Source organism: Mandrillus leucophaeus, unplaced genomic scaffold, assembly GCF_000951045.1.
Source record: "Mandrillus leucophaeus isolate KB7577 unplaced genomic scaffold, Mleu.le_1.0 Scaffold811, whole genome shotgun sequence".
Taxonomy (NCBI): Eukaryota; Metazoa; Chordata; class Mammalia; order Primates; family Cercopithecidae; genus Mandrillus; species Mandrillus leucophaeus.
The window spans coordinates 108,992-130,691 of NW_012108820.1; the positions used below are offsets into that span (position 1 = coordinate 108,992).

The window sequence follows — 21,700 nt, forward strand, 5'->3', positions numbered from 1 at the left end:
TCATAGAAGACAGTGTTGTGCCAGGCAACCCCAACCACAGAACATTTCAAGTATGAATGAAAAAGGAGCAGTACAGCTGGGATCCCGTTTCCCCTTCTAAGGAGATGCAAACGCTCTCCAGGGCCCGTCCCATGTCTGAAATCCTTTCTTTTCCTATTTTTCTTAAGTCTGTTCTACTTCCACTATAGAGAATTGAGAGTGATGAGTTTTGGAGGAAAATTCCATTTCCTTTCTTCCCTCCTGTTTCTCATGCATTTTAGGTCGTCTTTGTGATTTATGTGCATAAATGATACAAAATCATAAACGTTGGCTTACATGAATCGTTCCTAAATGGTTAACAATTCAAGAAAACTGTTCATCATCTTATTCTCCCTGATATTCTCTCCTTATGTTCGCTGGCCTGCCTCACTCCTTTCTCAAGTCTCACCTCAATTTTCACATTTCCAGAAAATCCTCACTGACAAGAAAGGATTCTAACAGCACTTACTCAATCTCAGCACTTACTCTTACTCAGCACTTACTCATCTCGATCCCTTTTTCCCAAATTACTGGCTACCTGTTCTTACTGTCTGAAAGTGAAGTTAAGATGAAATAAAGTAAGTATGGCAATTACATAAGATTGGGAAGAAACATATGTTTCTTCCTTCTTGATCTGTTCTAGGATTTACACCTTCATGACAGAAAAGCATTTTAGTTTTTTTAAATTTAAAACACAAAAAAAATTATAGAGTTGCATAACAAAAAAGAAACCCTGGTACTCACCACATCCTGGTTTTGATGTTATTTTTGGATTCATGTTCTTTTACTATTATTACATATCTGTGTATTATAGGCATTACATAATACCATTTTGCATATTTTCAAGCTTTCTATAAATGTCGTTATACTATGCTTTCTTGAGGTTGCCTTTTTAAATTCAACAATGTATTTCTGAGATTTATACATGTTAATAGATTTAGTTCACTCATTTTAATTGCTGTAACCGTGTAATACCATTCATCTATTTCCTATGGATGACTAGTTTATCCTTCACTAATACTAAAGGTTGTACAATAAACATTCTTGAATATTTCCATATACGTATGTGTGCAAGGTTTTGGAGACTTTATCCAAGAAGTAGAATGATAGACAGCAAAGGCGGTTCATCTTCAGTTTTCCTGGATTTCACCAATGTTCCCTAAAGTGACTGTATTCGTGTAGTCTCAGAACAGCAGTGTAAGAGAATTCCCACCTCATCCCATCCTGGAATTATCTGACATTTCTATTTTTGCTGGTCTGATGAGTGTGAATGTTTGAAAGTGGATTTGGGTTTGATGTAGGTGTCACTATATGAGGGTTGTCAAGTCAGGAATGTGAGGCTGAAGCTAAGGAAGTAGAGGAAGTCAAATATAAATTAGGCAGCATATTAGTTCTCTATTGCTGCATAACAAATTACCACAAACGTGCTCAAAACAACGCATACTTATTTCACAGTTTCTGTGGGTCGGGAATCCAGCCACAGCTTAGTGGGTTCTCTGCTCCAGGGTGTCTCATGAGGCTGCATTCAAGGTGTCATCCAGGGCTGGGATCTCTTCTGAAGACTTGACGTGGGAAGGATCTGCTTCCAGGCTCTCGTGGTGGTTGCCAGAATTCAGTTCCTTGCAGGTGGTCGGACTGAGGGCCTCGGTTACTGTCCTGTGCTCTCATGTTCTCTGTCCTATTTCATTTACATTTAATTCTTGAACTACTAGTAGGTGTAGCAAACACAGCCTGCAGGATGCAGTGCAGAGTACATGGTGACCTAGCCTGCTCGCTCTTCCTCATTTTCTACCTCCTCATGCTCCCAGACCTCTGTGCCTGCACATGTCCTCCTTCTGCCTATACCTACCTTCCCCTACTGTACCTGTCACCTTCCCAGCTCCTCTTTGCCCCTCAGGAATCAGCTCAGGCATTGCCTCTGGAACTCATTCCCTGACCCTGGTCTTCTCTCCGTGTGCCCCGTAGAACCCTGTGCCGCCACCATCACAGCACTGACTCTGAATTGAATCATCTGTTCACTTCTCTGTTTTCCCACGAGACAAGTTCCTTGAGAATGGGGAGTAGGTCTCCACAGTTTCATATCCCCAGCCCTAGCATAGTGCCTGACATAAAGTCAAAACCTAATAGATGTTTCTTATATGAACGATTGAATGAATGTCATAGAGATTAAAGATAGAGAAAGAAGTTCCTGACAACATTTATTGAAAATCTATTATACATAGAGCACTGTGCTGGAGAAAATTATGAAAAAAATAGTGGAACTTGACAGTGCTAAATGAAAAAAAATAGGTATAAAATGACCTGTACCTATAAATGAGGATTCTTTATATCTACAACTAAGTACCATCAGATGTCTCACTGACAGTGGGTTGAATGATGAAAGTGAGATTTAAAGAACCCATTTCTTTCATCTCTTTTTCGTAACTGATTCCCTATTTTCATGTCTTAGGAGAGAAACCTCAGACATTGCTCTCCTAGCCCAGGTCTGTTCTCAAACAGAGAGGCCCAGTGTTGAGCAGAAGAAAAGGGCCGTTCAAGTGGTTTTTAATCAAGTATCCCACATGACTAATTCAGGTCCTCCAAAATAGTCCCAGGGAGCCAAAAACGAGGTAATATGACATGCTGTGGATTTGAAGGGTGGTTAAGCACACACACAGCCAGTGCTTCAGATGCCGCTATGAGGCAGAAAATTCAGGAATGCAGTAGAGGAGGGGAATGTGAACCCAGAATGTGCTCAGCGTCGCTCCTTCACGCGCTTTTTTGACCCTCGGAAGCCTGGTCTGCTCAGGTCAATTCTGCAACCCTGGATGTTGAATTAATGAATAAACAAACTAGGTCAAAAACAAACGCAGACTATATTAAAAAGAATATGATGCGTCCTCCTTGTTTTGGGCTTAACTTAAAATCCTAAGAGCAGGATAATAGCATGATAAATAACCTTACCTCTCTCAAACTATTGCCTGCTAGTTATAATAATAGCAACAGCTTATATTTGTACCTATTTTTTGTAGTCTGTGACATGGTTTATCTTTTTTCAGCTTATTTGAGGTCAGAGCAGCCCTGTGAAGTAGGTACAAGTATTATAACCATTTTGTAGATGAGGAAACAGGTTCACAGAGGTTATACAACTGTGGGTCACACAGCAACTGAGTAGAACTGTTTAGGATTCTAAGGTATAAGAGTACCAATTTGTTGCAAGAGAATAGCAACAAAAAAAACTTGGCCTCTAACCCCAAGGCTGCCAGCTATTAAGGTGTATGATCTTGGACATGTCATTTACCTTTTTTTTTTCTTTTTTTTTTTTTGAAAAAAAAGAAAAAAAAGACAGAGTCTCACTCTGTCACCCAGTTTGGAGTGCAGTGGTACAATCATAGCTCACTGCAGCCTTGAACTCCTGGGCTGAAGCGATCCTCCAGCCTTAGCCTCTTGAATAGCTGGGACTACATAGGTATGTGCCAACCACACCTGGCTAATTTTTTTAATTTACTGTAGAGAGAGGGGTCTTGCTGTGTTGCCCAGACTGGTCTTCAACTCCTAGGCTGAGGGGATCCTCCCAAAGTGCTGGGATTACAGGCATGAGCCACCACATTTGGCCCCATTCAACCTTCTGACCTTCATTTCCTCACTTATAAAAAATGTACATTATCAGCCGGGTATGGTGACTCACGCCTGTAATCCCAGTACTTTGGGAGGCCGAGGAGGGCGGATCACGAGGTCAGGAGATTGAGACCAGCCTGGCCAACATGGTGAAACCCCGTCTCTACTAAAAATACAAAAAAAAAAAAATTAGCTGGGCGTGGTGGCTCATGCCTGTAATCCCAGCTACTTGGGAGGCTGAGGCAGGAGAATCGCTTGAACCCAGGAGGCGGAGGTTGCAGTGAGCTGAGATCAGGCTACTGCATTCCAGCCTGGTGACAGGGCAAGACTCCGTCTCAAAAAAAAGAAAAAAAAAAAAAGTACATAATCATTCCTTGCCTGTCTGCCTCACAGAGTGCCTACGAGGACAAAACAGGTGGTCTGTGTGAAAGTGCTTCATAACTGAGCTGGTAATCCATAGATGTCTGGTATTAGCAATGTTTTCTAATAAAATAATAACAGTAATATTTGTTATAACCTCTTTACTTTGACAGTGCCTTTCATTGCAGCCATTCAGTAATTTTGCAGCTTGTTATCACCTGTATAACACCCCTGTTGCTCCCATGTCTAAAGGTGCACAAGCAGCCAGCCAGTGAGGGAAGGGGAAGCTCTTTCTTCTCAGCATGTCTTTAGAGCGGTGATTCTCTAAATTGTAGCACACTGGAATCCCCCTCACACATGCAGGTGTCTAGGTCCCACCCTGACCAATTAAAATTGAATCTGGTGGGGAGGAACTGGGCACCAGTATTTTTTTTAAAGTTTTCCAAGTGATTCTAATATGCAGCCAAGGTTGGGAACCACTGCTATTTGAGACTATTTGTACATCTTAGTGGCTGCTGAAAGTGATCACAGTTTTAAAAGAACACAGCTTATAGTTCTGGAAAAATCCATCTGCTAGTTCCAGAAATGAAGTACGTAAGTCAAATAGGTCTGAGGTCACTTGGGAAAGAAATCCAAGAGAGCTCAAACCACAAAGATTCTAAATGCCACCATCACGTAGGTAGCTGGCCCTTTTCCTGAACTGCCACTGTTGACAGATAAAATGGTGCACACAGCGAGAGAATCTGAGCCTCCCAGCCCCATCACTGTTCCTCCACTAAGCTCCCCTTGAAAACATTCCACAGGACTTCTTATTCACAGTGGTTAGAAAATTGAATACCTCCTATTTTAAAAGAAAAAAATCTCGGAGGATAAGCATATAGCCGACGAGTGGCTGATTCTTTAATTTTCCCCATGGATAATAAGGAAACAATCATACATTATTTAATAATGTATTTTTCCATTGAATTCTGATGTGTTTACAAATTATACATGTTTTGTATGATGTTTCACTTTAGGGTTCAGCCAAATAAGCATACATTTATTTTATAAATATAAATATATTATCTATTAAAATAGTTTCTAGTGAAAACATAGGTTTAGCTGTTTGACTCAAATTTCTTAAGCCATTGTCAGAAGAAAATTTCCACTAGAGTATACTAGACTGTGTGTCTTCGCGGAAGTAGCGCTTCCTCATCTGTTTACCTCCGAACTCCCTTCTCCAGCCAGAAATGAAGACACAAGATAATAAAAGGATTTGACTTTTCAGTATCCCCTTTCGAACTGGGCACCACCCAGAAGGAACATTCCCTTAACTACTCCCTTTAGAAATTATCTCAAGGTGAATTGCATGTCTCATTTGATCACTTCTTTTACAAGACTGGAAACAATTTGAATGGAGTAAACTCCTGTTACCAGACCTGGAGGCTTAAATAATGAAGAGGTTTATCTCTCATCTGAGAAGAGTTTATAGTCCACAGCAATAGCCTGGAGACAGATACTCACACCTCTGGGATCCCACAAAGGTGGTAATTAGGCAACATTTTATTGTGATGCAGTGAGTGTGCAAAAGACAGAGCCCCGACTACTCTTAGGAACAAAATTGGCTTCCAAAATTGGCTTCCTGGAGAGCCCACAGAAGAAATCTGGCAACCTAAAAATATTTAAAGAGCTTACGACCCCCAAGGGAGAATTTCCAACTATTAAAGTAGTAAAGATTAAACATTTGCTGGGCTTGAAAAGGAGATTTTTAATGGAAAAACTCAGCAAAATACAGTTTAGATAGAGCCTCTTAAAAAATAATAATAAGATTGGACCTATCATATACAGAGCAATCAAATTGGAGGCTTTATATTTTCTTTATAATGACATCAGAAAAAGGATCTAGAAATAGATCCTACAGATAATGAGCTGTTCTGTCTCCTGCGTTTGTTAGAATATAACACCTTTGTTACGCAGAGGACGTGTTCTTACTCACCATCTTGCAGGCATAAATCTTGACATGGTCGTCACAACCTTTTCCTCTGGCCTCTAATTACGATTCTGCTATGTATTTCTCAACACAGCCTACATTTCATGTGTTTCTCGTATGAATGAGTTGCAGTGTGTGCTGTGGTTAAGCTGGTGGGCACCAGGCCCAGCTCCCTCAAGTCTGGCTTTCTGACCTTGCCAGTGACTTCACCTCTTTGTGCCTTAGTTTCTGTAGCTGTAGAATGGGGATGATAATAGCACCAGTCTCTGTATGTTGTCAGGAGGATTAAGGCAGTTACTACACAGCATAGCACTGAGGAAAGTACACAGCACACAGTAAAAACACAATAAATGTTCGTCATTATTATCACTGCTCTGCATTTCCTTAGTGCCTATAAAAACAGCCTATTTTTAAAATAAAAAACAAGATACATGGTCTAACAAAAGATGGTTTTCAGATTCATGGATTTATGTGGAAAGTCTCAATAAGACATTTAGTTATACATTAAGGTATCTTTTTTATTACTATAATTACTTACAATCCTAAAATCCAAGAAGTATTCCACAGCATGGTCCCTGACCTCAAGCAGTTCATATTCCACTTGAGAGACAGAACATATGCCCATGAACTATTAAACACAAATCCAAAGCAGTTCATGATTATGTACAAAATGAGTAGTTCAGATTGTAAAAACTACAAACGTAGGGAGAGGGAATTCTGAGGGAGTCCAGTCTCCATTGTGTGCATGAAGTTGATAGAGAACTACATTTGGACCATGAAATAAAGGTAAGGAAAATGAAGGGATTTTCCAGCAGGCAGGAAGACATGAAGGTAAGAGCAAGTCAACAGAGCCGTTCATCTACCACAGGTGATTTGCCTCTGAAATTAGGTGAGATCGGTGGATGACACAGGTTGAGGGCTTCCAATGCCAGAGGGAAGATTCTGACTTCACCCTGAGAGTCTCTGAAGTTTTGTTAGTTGGAAAGTGACATAAACCCAGATGCGTGCAAGATAGGTTTATATGGGGAGAGACAGGAAGCAAGGAGACACGCTGATGGTTTTTAACAATAATCTAGGTATAACTCAGACACAGCCTACCAGGGTGGGGACATTGGGAGTACAAAGGAAGTGACAGACAGCTGTGAAAGCATGACAAAGACTCATCCCCTTCATTCCATTCTCACAGCCCAAATCCTCCCAGAGCAGCATTGCTATCTGAGCACACCAAGCCAAGTTCAGGAGCGCCAGATGCCAGATGCACCTCCAAGGTTTTCCAGCGTCCTTGTGGACAGTCTCATCCTGATTCCCATTTACTCCCGCTTGCCTTTCTATCATGTGTACCCAATAGATTCCAAAAATAGAAAATCATATGTTTCTCTCCTTCTAAAAGCATGTAGTACTTTCCAGTTGTGTGGGCTTTCTAAAAACATTTTTATTCATATTGATGAATAATTTTAAATTAATAAGTCATTAGTAATTTTGTAGTTTTAAAAGTTAGACTGGTGTACACTTTAATTGGGTGCAGCTTATTGTACCTGTATCAGTCCTCAAAAAAGTTCATGAGAAAAACAATAGGTTTAATGATTGAGGATACAGACAGGTGGCAATTATTTGAAAGTCAAGTTAAAGAAGCTCAATTAGCCAGTTACCTTCGTCCCCAGGCATTAACTACTATGGTCTGGAAGTTCATTTGTTATATGCATGATAACATATACTGTGTCACGGGATCGTTTCTTATGCAAGATTAACAAAATGTAATACGCAGAACAACCAAGTTCTATTTCTGTGAGGACGGGGACTTGAAACTACATATAACTGCTTTTACTTGGCACCTCATTGGAGTAGCCTTGGATGGTAGCTCAAAGTGATGATTAGTCTAGATAACCCCTTAAAATGCCTTTCAACTCAGCAAGTAACATATGGATTAGTGTTCTCTAATCCATATGTTTAGAGTTTAATAATGGAGATAGCAGCATGTAGAGAAATGTGATTTAAAGAGTGGTCTCCGGATTGGCAGCATGGGCGTCACCTGGGAGCCTGTGTTAGACATTCTTGAGCTCCACCTGCCTCCTCCCAAATCAGTGGGGATGGGGCTAGGAATCTAGCAATTGTGTTTTATATCAGCAATGGGGAAGCTCTGTGTGTGCACGCCTGTGTGTGAGCCGTAGTCCACATGGGGTGGGAAGCAGAAACATAATGAAGAGTCACATGGCTAAAAATAAGATAGATTTAGTTGATTTTTATAGTAATAGATATGGAATATTCCTCTAATTATTTTTAGATTTTAGACTTACTATTTCCAGTCGAAAATCAACAACAGTTAAATATATACCATAAGTACTGTCTTACAGTAATTCCTGGGAAAGGAAGAAAGAAGATAAAGAGAAGGTAGTGAAAAAGAGTGGGAAGAATTAATTTAATTGACATATTGATCTAAGCACTCAGAAACAAATATGTTACTCTATGATTAATACTGCTATCATTTGGGGGAGTGAGAGTACTCTTTAAATTAAAAATGGTTCCAACAGACTTATCTACTTTTTTTTTCTCTCTCTGTTTAAGACGGAGTCTCAAAGACGGAGACACCCAGGCTGGAATGCAGTGGTGCAATCTCAGCTCACTGCAACCTCCGTCTCCCAGGTTCAAGCAATTCTCCCTGCCTCAGCCTCCCAAGTAGCTGGGATTACAGGCGCTTGCCACCATGCCCTGTTAATTTTTGTAGAGATGGGGTTTCGCCGTGTTGGCTAGGCTGGTCTTGAACTCCTGACTTCAGGTGATCCTCCCACCTTGGCCTCTCAAAGTGCTGGGATTACAGGTGTGAGCCATGGCGCCCAGCCCTTATCTACATTTTTGTAAGCACACATATTTCTGAAATGCGTTTGTTCCTGGAATCTAATCCCAGCGGTTAGTCTAACCTCCCACACATTGCAGGAACCCCTGGTCATTGTCTCTGGAAGGAGTCACACAGCCTCTGCTTCAGCGTCTGTCCTGTATGCTGCCTTACAAACCTTACAGCCACCCTCATGCTTTGCATCTGTCAATGTGGACTCTCCTTCCTTGGGTGCCTTGCTCTGCATGGTTCAGTGCCTTCAAATGTGCTCTTCTAGGTGAAATTTCCTGCCACTACTTACCTACCAGGAAAACCCTACCCGACCACCAAGCCTCAGCTCAAATGCTATATCCTATGGAGCCTCCTCCAGGCAGATTTAATGGCTTCTTCTCCTGGACCTCCCATAGACACACAACTTTGTACACACATCCATTATAACCACTGTCTTCTCTCATTGCATATGCTTATTATGCTCAAATTCATCTCCCCACTAGACTAAGTCCCTTGAGGCTAGGAATGATGTCTTACCTTTGCATTCTCAGCAGCTAGTCTATTGTCCAGTAATAAAGTATTACTTAATGAATACATTGAATGAATGAATGTATGAATAAATGATACCCAAACAAAGTTCCACAGGAGCCTAGAAATGGGAGCTATAACCAGTGACTGGCCACACTGACGAAGCAACATTTGACTTCGTATTGAAGAATAAGTTTGATTTTGCTTGGCAGAAAAAAAAAAGGGAGAGGACTATAAGCGGAAGAATAACAAGAACAAAGGCATAGGAGTAGGCAAATCCGTGGTCTTCTCAGAGAGCACCTCATGTGACAGGTCCAGTGGAAGACAGACATGAAAGAGGATGTTTGGGCCAGAGTAATGTATGTGCTAGGGAGCCGTGGGCCTTATTCTGGACATAATAAAGAACCACGAAACAATTTTGAATAGGGAAGAGACATGACCAGATACATGAGTTGATTGGAGATTGGTTAGAAGGAAATTGCTCTGATCTGGGCAATTGAAGTAAGTGAAAGCCTGATAGAGTTGCAGCCACAGTAGGAGGAGGAAAACCAAGTAAATTTGAGAAGCATTTTGGAAATAGGATCAAGATGACTTGGCAACCAGTTGAATGTGGGAAGTGAGGAACCAGTGAAGCTGAAGCTTGGCCAAGCTTCCTGACCTGGCAACTGAGTGAACACTCAGACAACACCACCTACACGTGTATCGTCTTCACAAGCAGATTGCAAGCTCTGAGAGAGCAAGGCCCTTGCTCTTGGTGTATCCTCTCCATCTCTTGCAGCTCCTAACACTGACCGTGCATTCAGAGGTTCCTAGTAAATGTTTGTTGAAAGAACTGATGATGTCAAATATGTCAAAAAGGAAAATGGAATACAATGTCTTTTTTCAGAGACATTTTTAGATTCTCAGCATGTTTTTCCACCACAAATGAATTCACAACTGTGTCAACTATATCACTCAACTTGTACACCCACAAAAGTGACCCATTGTTGCACAAACTGAAATGTCCTTTAAGATTGTGTGTGCTGGGGGAGGACAGCTCAACGGTTGGTATTTTTACTTTTTTTTTTTTTGGAGAGAGGGCTATGATATTTTTGGTCCTCTGAAAATGGATCCAAAACAATAAAACAAGCTTAATGTTTTCCTCTAGTGGAAGCAAAGAAAGCAAACCTACTACAGGTAAACTGAAATCTTCAAACACACCAGTAACATTGCTGAGACATTCTTGAGATAATGCCTTTAGTTAGACTGGGGCCACAAATCTTTACATTTCTCCATTCTCCTGGTGGGGACTAATGAGATTTTATGGCGGGCAAGCTGTTTATCCCTTGGGTGACGTTGGCATTGGCGAGTACTTCTACATCTTTATCAATCAAGGGTTTTCTGCACTGCAACTTTTTTTCCCCCGTAATGATTGCCCCAGCCTGGATCACAATAGTTACAACATGTGAGAACCTCATTCCTTTTCATCAGCACTCCACCCATCCCCTTCTGTTATCTAGATCTAATCATGTATGTCCTACTGTCACATTACTCCATAACAAGGGGCAGGAAGAAGAAATGAATAAAAGGAAAAGAAGAAAAGGTTTAGATGGTACCTGCAAGTTGATGCAGGGCCGACAGCTCCATGTCTAGAATATTATATTTGCCCAATAGGACAATAGGTCGGCTGGCAAGCTGTTACCTACAATACTGTATCTGCTGAACAGGCGGAAAGAGCTCACTTCCTCTGCAGTGGTTTAGGAATAGGAGGAGGTGACCACCACTCCAGTTTGGGAACAAGGATTTGGTTCCCCCTTGTAGCTTTCATATTGCCTGAATTCACCTGCAATGTCTGTTTTTCATGTACACATAAACATACAAACTCACATATTTAACCATTGCCATCATAAACTCTCAGGATGATGTATCCATTCTACCTTTGTAACCTGGAAAATGTCGCCAGATCTCAGACCAAGGAGATACTGGGGAAATGGCTCTGCAAAAATCCAGGAACGGGTTTTGGTTCTGGTTCTCCCATTGAATATATCCATAACACCTGGACAGAATGCTTAGGGCAGCTGCTTGACAACTCTTGAAGAAGTAAACAGTAGCAGGTAGATTGTGGAAGAAAACCAGATTCAAAAGTATCGCCAATTGACTGTGGATTTACCATGTTTACCCTGTATTCCCTGGACAGGAGTCAAGGCAGCGTGAAACACGGAAGTCAGCATCAGCGTGACGGAGAGTTCCAGCATAAACCTTCTAGTCCAGGCTCACGGTGAGAGAAGAGTCTTCTGGCAGTGGCAGCCACAGCATGGAAGGCCCGCAGCACAGAATTTGTTGTCAAAGCGGGACCTTCCTCTTCGGTCAAAGGAACCATGGCCCCAAGAGCATGCTTTTTCTTTTCTCTGGGCTCCCACCACTTGGTCCTGGACAGGGGCAGAGTCACAAGAAGTGCACAGAAGAGCAGGGTGATAAGGCTCCAGCTTTCTGGATGGATAACCAAAAAGGTGAATCCTGGGAAACTAGAAAGTGCAAGGGAGATGGCAGAGAGAAAGGAGCTTGGGAAAACAAACCTAGACAGTTATTTGCTGGCTTTTGGGCACACCCTTGACCTATGCATGCTTGGATTTGATCACAAACATCGTAACAGAGACTTTGAGAACTGAATTAACAGCTATGTCACTATCTAGGTCCCATCCTGACCGTGAAATAACAGGCACCCAGGAGAACTGTGAAGAGGACACAGTGACTTTGGAACTGACATTGCAACCACAACCACAGAAAGCTGATCAGAACTTGCAGTCTAAACCAATTGTGTCAGTTGCCTGCTAAAAAAATAAATGAACAAACCTATACAGGATTTAAACAAGACCTAGTGTCTCATAATATATTTAAAATGTTCATGATATGCTCCAAAACTACTCTGCACATGAACCAGGAAAATCTCAACTCACGAGAGAAAAAACAATCAATGAATGTCAATAGGAAGAAAACACAAATGTGACAGTTATTTGACAAGAAATTAAAGCACCTATTATAAAAATGTTCTAAGAAGTAAGAACCAACACTCTATAAAGCTTTAGCAAAGAGAATAAAGATTGATTTAAAAAAAAAAAAAAAAACCCAGAACTTCAGGGTCCTGTGAAACAATTCCCCAAAAGCCTAATATTTGTGTCATCAGAGCCCCAAAAGGACAGGAAAAAGTGTGGTACATAAAAATACTCAAAAAATAAAGACTGGAAACTTCCCAAGTGTGGCAAAAAGCACAAACCTATAGAAATTCAGTGAACTCCATACAGGACAAACCCAGAGGAACCTATGCCCAAACACATTCCAATCAAACTGCTAAGAACTAAAAACAGCCCCCCAAAATTATTAAAACAGTCAGAGAAAACCAACACACTATTTATAGAGAAACAATTAAATGACTATGGAATTCTCATCTAAAACAATTGGAGGCAAGATGGTAAAATGCTGAAAGAAAAAAAATTTTCACCCTAGAATTCTATATTCTAAGAAAATATCCTTCGGGGATGAAGGTGGAATAAGAACATTATAAGATAAATGAAAAATAAGAGAATTTTTGGCAGCAGTCATGCTGTAGAAGAATTACTAAAGAAAGAGCTACAGTCACCTCGTGTGAAAGAAGCTAGACTCAAAAGGTTATGTACTGTAATGATTTGATTTATATAGCAGTTTCAAAAAGATAAAACTATGGCAACAGAGAGTAGATCAGTGGTTGCGAGGGGTCAGGGGTGGGATGAGGGTGTGATTAAAATGGGATAGCATGAAGAAACTTTAGAGTGATGAAGCTGTTCTGCAACCTGATTCTCTACACTCATTAAAAGGCGTAGAATTCTACACACACCCAAGGTCAATCTTGCTGCATGTTAATTTTTTTAGGCCAGTGAACAAGAGATGTTGCTGCTAAGAACCTTCTAGTCTAAATAATACTTCACCACCTTCCTTGGACACCTGCTTGTGAAGGTCATTGACAAGGCCAATGTCCGGTTGTCTCTGCTGCCCTTGAGTGCGCAGCTCACAGTTGAACGTACGCTCCCCACCTGCCCCACTGCCAGTTCAAGCTCAGAAAATATCACTCGTTTGAGCTGAACAATGAATGAGAAGGCAGGAGGCATTTTCTACAAAATCTGTAAAGCTCACCTCCCTTCGCCCCTCTTGAGAAACAAGATAAGAAAAAAAATATTGAACTTAGGAGGATCGGGACTTATGTATCTAGGTGTCACCTCATCATTGAGCACCCACTTCTGAGTTTCCTTCCTAGCTGCTGCACCCCAAAATGTGCAGCAAAGCCCCAGCAGGCCCTGGAGCCCCTACCTGCTGCACTCCCCTACCACTCCACTGATGTGTAAAGTATTATTTCTCTTGTAGCAGATACCCTTTTGGTCAAAGTAATAATTCTCTTTTTGTATCAGGTGGTTGGTATTATTTTTGCCCTTGGCAGACCCATAAGAGGAAAAGGGAATCGCACGTTTGCAGGAGAAGGGATAAAATAAAAAATAAGAGCTTAGGCATTGCTCTAATACTGCAGTTCTGCATTGTTTAAAAACTGAGTGTGTGTCCAGGCGCGGTGGCTCACTCCTGTAATCCCAGCACTTTGGGAGGCCAAGGTAGGCAGATCACGAGGTCAGGGGATCCAGACCATCCTGGCCAACACGGTGAAACCCCGTCTCTACTCAAAATATACAAAAACTTAGCCGGGCGAGGTGGCGGGCGCCTGTAGTCCCAGCCGCTCGGGAGGCTGAGGCAGGAGAATGGCGTAAACCCAGGAGGCGGAGCTTGCAGTGAGCCGAGATCCCGCCACTGCACTCCAGCCTGGGCGACAGAGCGAGACTCAGTCTCAAAAAAATTAAAAAACTGTGTTTGTGTGACTGTTTCCCCCTTAAGGCAGGCATTATGCCTTACTCAGTTTTGTGTCTCCAGGGAGCTGCACAGTGATAGACACGTGGAGGCACCCATAGAGACGCAGGCGGTAAATGAGTGAATGCATGCACCCATGGCTGAATAAATGACCCATGTGACTGATACAATTCTGCAAATACAGCAGATGCCCAAGTGGGTCTCTTGCCTCTGACAGCAGGCAAAGGTGGTGGCAATCCAGTGGCCTAGAGAGGGCAGGGTGCCAATGGAGGGCTCCAGTCTGGTAACAGGAAGGCAGGAGAATTGGGCCACAGCAGGCACCTCATCCCACTGCCCCCCTGCCCCATGGATTGGCACGAGCAGTCCATCTCTAGGATGAGCAGAAGGAAGGAAATCACAACAGAAAACATAGTCCTGGTGAGACGCTCTCAGGTCAGTATTCGAACCAAAATATCACTCCTCTAAAATGTTTCCTGTTCCATGAGATGCTCCTTCACATAGTGTCCCCTCCTCAAACACGTTTAACAAACACTCTAGGCTGTGTCTCCTTCTTAAAGATGCACCATATATATTTGCTTGTTAAATCCTCTGGAAAGCCCCAGAGTAAAGAAAGGTTTAATTTTTTAATATATAGTTGAGGTAGAATGAACATATGCACAGATCTTGTGTTCAGCTCCGTAATATTTGAGAGTTTAATGCTCAATTTACTACTACTCAAAATAAGATGTAGAACATTTCCACCACCCCAGAAAGTTTCTCCATGCCCAATTCCAGCCAACCCACTGTCCCCACTCAGAGACAACCACTGTCTTACTGCTCATCAACGTCATCTGCCTTTGCTCATTCTTGAACTATGCCACATGTATTTTTGTGTGACTTGCTGCTTTTGCTCATGTGAGATATTTTAGTTGCGTCAATGCTGTCGTGTATATTAGTAATTCATGTTTTTATTGTTGAGTTGTATTGCATTGTGTGTGTAAACAAATTATGACAGATTATATACATCTATATTGTAATATAGAGAGAGATTACATATATACATATCTCATAATTTGTTTATCCATTTTCCTGTTGATAGACATTTGGGTGGTTTCCAAGTTTTGACTATAATGAATAAGGCTGGTATGAACATTCTTATGTAAGTCTTTTTGTAGACATATGTTTTCATTTTTCTTGGGTAAATATGTAGAAGTGAAATTGCTGGGCCATCGGGTATATATGTTCAATGTTATAAAAACTGCCAAACAGCTCTCCAAAGTGATTGCACCTGTTTAACTTTTTGAACTTGGTATTTCCTTTATTCATTTGACCACAGAGCCCCACAGATCTGTAAAATGAGCAGGTTGGACTAGACAGCTTTTAAGATTCTGTCCAGCTTTATGCAGTGAGAGAGGCCAAGGCATTCAGGGGTCGAGTGGATCAAGGGCAGGATTTGTCTTCTTTCATAAATCTTATAGGCCAGAGCAGATGACACGAAACCCAGAATAACCAAATGTTGGGAGTAGGAAGATAGAAAACATTGCTGAGTCCAGGGAGTGGAAAAGAGGTACTAACTAGCAGGTAGTCACCTGGACAGAGGCATGAAAGAGGAAATATTTAAGCCAGAGGGAATCTGAGATACCAGAGATAGAAACAGTTAAAGCAGAAACCACGGTGTATAGAAGACTCCGGCAGTGTTTGAGAAGTTTCTTTGGTCGAGGGGCATCAATAATGATAAGAGATTCAGAAAACTCTTCAAGACGACTGTTTTCAAAAAAGGGGGAGTTGTAAAGAGGATTTGGGCACAACTGAAAGTAATGTATGGTAAAATTGTTTTCATTTTCGTTCAATTTATTAGGAATTTTAAGTTTTAAATGACATATTACTGTTGGGATATAATTCTCTGTGAATCTCTTGCATTTCTGTATATGTTTTTGTTTTTGTTTTTGTTTTGAGGGAGGGTCTTGCTCTATTGCTCAGGCTGGAGTGTAGTGGTAAGATCTCGGCTCACTGAAACTTCCACCTCCCTGGTTCAAGCCATCCTCCCACCTCAGCCTCCTGAGTAGCTGGGACTACAGGCGTGCACCACCATGCCCTGCTAAATTTTGTATTTTTTTGTTTGTTTTAGTAGAGATGGGGTTTCACCATGTTGCCCAGGCTGGTCTTGAACTCATGGACTCAAGTGATCCACCTGCCTCAGCCTCCCAAAGTGCTGAGATTACAGGTGTGAGCCACCACACCGGGCTGCATTTCTGTATATCTTGAGTAGAAACACTGTCCTTTGCTCTGGACTATCTTTTGCAGGATGTTTCTGTAGTGAACAGACTTGAAAATAGAGATCATGTGTACCTTGGGAGCAAAGGGTAGGTTTGCCTACCTCCTTGGAAGATAGAGATAATATGTAATCCTGAAATCAAGGGCGTGCATGCTTACTGCCCTTTGTTCAGGTCCCCTAAGCTCAGAATTCCTGTCCTAAAATGCAACCCATTGCATTTTCATGTATAATCTGACCCTCTTCAATCACTCTTTTGAGACGTGGGGAGCCAGTATAAATTCTTTAAAGCATGCTGACAGTTTATCTACTGCTATGGCTGTGGATAATAAACTGTCTCCCTGACTCAGCAGTCTCATGTCTTTTCCCACGATCCATGAGACTAACTTGGAATAGCTAACTGGTTAGCTTGCAAGTAGGGTAAAATCTCAACCCCTTCCAAGTTCTTGACGATTACATATGAATTCTCGAATAAAAGCAAAAGTTCTTCCTTCACACAATTCCAAAGTCTAACTTGTCAACAAAAGGAATTCTGAAATCAGGAGGTTTCTTTTTTAAAACAGGGGTTCAAGAAACTCAAGATTGCTCAACATGTTGTTCCTTTTTAAACCTAGAAGCTTTGGAGCAAGTATTTTCCTGTACTTTTTCAAAGTTATTGTGCTGGTCCCAAAGAGATACTCCCTTCATTCCAGGAACCAACACCATAAAACATCTCAGATCCTCGGAGAATCAAACTCAGTCTCAGCTGCTGAGATCACTGGTACGGCCCAAGGGCATGAGCCTTCTGTGCTTCTTCAATTTCAAAGGTTGGCTGGCTCACGGCCCCAGCCCGCCCCCATGGAAACCCTGAGCACGGCACATCTCCTGCGTGGTTTCTGAAAGGCAGAAGATAAATGTCTATCCACAGTGATAGAAGAGCCCTTCAGCACATCTCTGGCCAGAAAGCAGAGGGTCGATGGCAGGGCGCCCACACATTCGACTTGCCAGTAACAGTCCGGGGTCTTGTTGTTCTGCTTTTGTACAGAAAATTAGACAGTCATGGAAGTCAAAGAATGCAGATGACACTGTAGTTCCAACCCCACAGCCCATGTGTCGCCTCCTCTTTTGTTTCATTCACTTCATGGGTGTGATCTTTTGAAAATGATCCAAAGTCACATGAAGGCTTCCCAGCCACTCCTAGCTTCACATAATTGTATCCTCCTCTCAAATCCTGACCTTCCCTTAACCCCTTTCTCTGCAGTGCCAGCATCTCACCAGTCTCTGAAAAGCAGTCCCCTTTCTATTCTGAATCGATGATCCTCTTCCTCATCAGAACTGATTCTTACCTTCAAACGTTAAATCAGATGATTTCTTGAGATTCCTTCCAGATATAGTATCTATCAGTCAATGTCCCCCACTCACTTATTCACTCTCCTTAGAATATACACATATTCAGAAAAAAAAAAAGGACATTGACCCTATCTATTATCCCTCCTCTTCAAATACAGGTTCCTGAAGTGTCCAGTTTACAAGTCAATTCACTGCTGGATAATTTAATATGTGGCTTCTTCTCTATATGCCACAGAGGCAGTGTGCTTAATAAGGTCCCTAAAGACCTCATTTCCAATCCAATGAGCATCTCCCCTCTCTCCTCCTCATTCTCTCTTATCCTAAGGGTATGTGTGTGTGTGTGTGTGTGCATGGCACTGCATTGCACACGGTATTGTCTGAATTGTGTCACCCCCAAAAATTCATGTTGCATTCCTAATCCCCAATGTGACTGTATTTGGAGATAGGGCCTTTAAGGAAGTAACTAAGTTTAAATGAGAGCATAAGGGTGGGGCCCTAATCCCACAGGGCTGGTGTCCTTAGGAGAAGAAGGGACACCAGAGAGCTGTCTTTCTCTGCACACGTGTGCACACACACAGAGAAAAGACCGTGTGAGGACAAGGCGAGAAGATACTGTCAGGCAAGCCAGGAAGAGAGGCCTCAAAAGAAACAAAATTTACTGGCACCTTGATATTGGACTTCTAGCCTACATTACGGTGAGAAAATAAATTTCTGTTGTTTTAAGCCACCTGGTCAGTGGTATTTTTTATGACAGCCGGAGCTGACTAATGCAGCATGCATGCCCTTTATTGGTTCTTAACCTTTTTATGCCTAGTAAACTATTAAAAGGTAGTATGCCTAGCAGACTGCATACAATATGCATTCTATTCTGCGTAGTATAGTCTACATAGTATGCAAAGCACACATAACATATTAGATAATTATAGAATGACAGGGCTAGAAGGAAAGGTCACTGTTAACAGCAGAGTGCTGGCTGTTAGCTGCAGAGAAAAGGAACAGAGAGCAAATGCGTAAGTTGTCTTATTTATATTTCAAATAAGCTCTTCTTTCAGCTAACATGCTTATACCTTGTTTACTCGCCATTAGTAGCCGTTGATAAATATAACCATTTTAAATTTACCTGCACAATTACATTTCGCAAAAAGGTCAACCTTAGTCAGTATTTTCATACAGTACCACCTGGTATGGAGGAGGAAAGTGTGACTTAAGCTAATATTTAATGCAAAAAGAGGGATGATTCATTAATGGCTCTTATTTCATGTTTCAGACATTAATTGGAGAGTTTTGCTTAAGAACCAACCATTTTGAAGCAATTGGGAAAATTTGAACATGGGTTCAGTCTTAAATAATATTAAAGAATTATTAATTTTGTTAGGTATGATAGTGATATTGCGGTTGTGAAAGAAAATGGAGAAACAACTACTTAGGGGAAAAGAAGAAAGAGGAAGAGAAGAAGAAAAAGGAAGAGGAGAAAAAAGGTGTAAATATAGCAAAATGTTGAGAACTTAAATGGGGGAAGGGCACATGAGGTTCATTATATGATGTGTGTCTGCTTTTGTGTAAGTCTGAAAATCTTCAACATCAAGTGCTTTTAGCCAGGTACAGTGGCACAAACCTGTGGTCCCAGCTACTTGGGAGGCTGAGGCGGGTGGATGACTTGAGCCTGGGAGTTTGAGACCAGCCTGACAACACAGTGAGATCCCAACTGTATCAGAAAAGAAAAAAAAAAAAAAAAACAGCAAACATTCATTGAATGTCTGAAGCAGGAGTCAATCAGTTGCCTGCCATCAAGGGTAGATGGAAAGTTTGTGAGGCCTCAAGCTTTTACCATTGGGGAGCCCCCCTTGAGAAAAAATGATGAATGCACAATTCTCTTGGGAGGGGCCTGTGCCGGCGACAGGCTCACACACTTGCATTTCATCAGCTCCATGGTAAGTCCACCTGTCAGCCATGGGTATGGCTTGCTTAGCCCAGTGATTCTTCCTTTTTTCAGCTTTTTTTTTTTCTTCCTATTATGAACATTTCAAACATAACCAAAAGAGCATTTAAGACAATGATCTTATATGCGTCTGTTGTCCAACTTCCACAGCCATGAGGCTAGCTAGTCTTCATTCATCTGTAATGAATTAATCAGTCATTCGCCTCCATACACACTGTGGTATTTTAAAGAAATCCCTAATATCATTTTATCTCTAAAATATTTCAATATGCATCCTTAAAAGATAAGGATTCTTTCAAAAACATACCACGGTATCATTGTCACACCTAAAAAACATAATTCCTTAATCAGGCCAGTGTTTAAAATATACAATAAATTATCCAGGAGTGAATTGACTTGTACACTGGACACTTCAGGAACTTGTATTTGAAGAGGAGGGAAGATAGATAAGGTCAATGTCCGTTTTTAACATTTCTTTAATTGCCTCAAATATTTTTCTACAGTTTGTTCAGATCAGGAACCAAATAAAATATATATCACAACTGGTTGATATCTCTCTTAAATGTCTTTTAATCTATAGGCTTGTCTTCCACATTTGTTAGATTCCTTGCAATGTATTTGTTGAGGAAACTGGGCCATTTTGTCCCATAGGGTTTCCCACAGTCTGGTTCTTGCTAATTGCATTCCTGTGGTATCATTTAACATGTTCCTCTCGCTTATGTCCTGTAAATTGGTGGTTATATCTAGAAGCTTGATCGGATTCAGGTTTGATTTTTTGGCACAAATTCATCAAAGGTGTGTACTTCTATGAAGGCACAAGATAAACGGTTGTGTTTTGTTTTGTTTTTTTCCGGGTGAGTAGCCACTGCTGATCATTACTTTGACCCTTTATTTCCCAATGTTTATTTTTTTTATTTAGATGTGAGTTCCGTAAGGCAGGGGTAGGGATTGTGTGCACTGTAGGGTGCTGCCTCCTCTTCACCCCAGGCCCACTTCACATGCTCACCTGGCTGGCTCCCAAGGCACTGGACTGTCAGAGGATCAGGGGTGGGGACAGCATGGACAAAGGGGACAAGAAGCAAGACTTGTCCCAAATGAGTTCATAGCATGGTTGGAGACACAGGAAGTAAACACGCGGAAATAACAAAGAGGTGTCATAAAGCCGTGCAAATAACTTAGGTAGCGATCCCTCTGGGAGCGCAGAGGACAAGGGAGCAATCCACTTGGGTAGTCGGGGAAGGACTTTAGCCCAGACACTGACTTTCTCCAATGAAACACAATGTCGTGTCTGGACGCCCAGTTGCCAGTTGGCGTCCACCCTGGGCTTCCTGTTGCAAAACATCCAATCCATTTCTCCTGCACTGTGCGTGTTGGACCAAAGGCTGCACAGCCAAGATTCTGACTCCCTCCTGGTTACATGCCCCCTTGTGGTATAACCACAAATTACAACAGATTTTCCAACCTTGAAGATGGGGACAGCCATCAAACATGGGGTGTGGAAAGAAAAGCATCTGTAGCGGGTCCATTCTGTGTCCGGCACAGAGCTGGGCACACCTGTGTGTATTAGCGCATTCTTACCTCCCAGAGCCCAGTAATCGGCCAACATGCGTGGCCGATGCTACTAGGCAGGGACCCAGTATCTGCATTCACCTTCTTCCTTTCTGACAAATCCCAATTTTGTTCACGGTGGCAAAGTGCCCCCTAATGCTTGCCTGCTCAGACTGATAGCTAAGATGCTGGCCAGTAGGTTCTAGCTGGAAGTTGGCTGGAGATTTCTGGGAACAGCTTTGCTTTCCTAGTATAGGAGCTTCCCCTTTTTCCTTTCCTGCCTGGAATGCAGAGTTCGGTGGGAGGTAGAGCAGCCATCGTGTGGCTGCGAAGAGGCAAACGCGAAGACAAAAGCTTCACTTTAAGAAAACAGCAGGAAGAAAGAAGCAACCTGGGTCACAGATGTCCGCACCTACCTTTGGACTTCCTGAGAAGAGTGAGAAAAAGAGCCTTGCTTGGGTCCACCACCGTGGTCAC

The 21,700-nt window shown here is 41.9% G+C and overlaps 1 long non-coding RNA gene across 1 annotated transcript; it reads right to left on the bottom strand.

The window, feature by feature from the left end:
* Positions 1-2,545: 2,545 nt before the first annotated feature.
* On the bottom strand, positions 2,546-6,104 carry LOC105530326. Its single transcript, XR_001004632.1, has 2 exons — positions 5,951-6,104; positions 2,546-2,821 (listed from the first exon to the last, which is right to left on the bottom strand). It is a non-coding gene; the product is annotated as an uncharacterized LOC105530326 (long non-coding RNA).
* Positions 6,105-21,700: the final 15,596 nt, after the last annotated feature.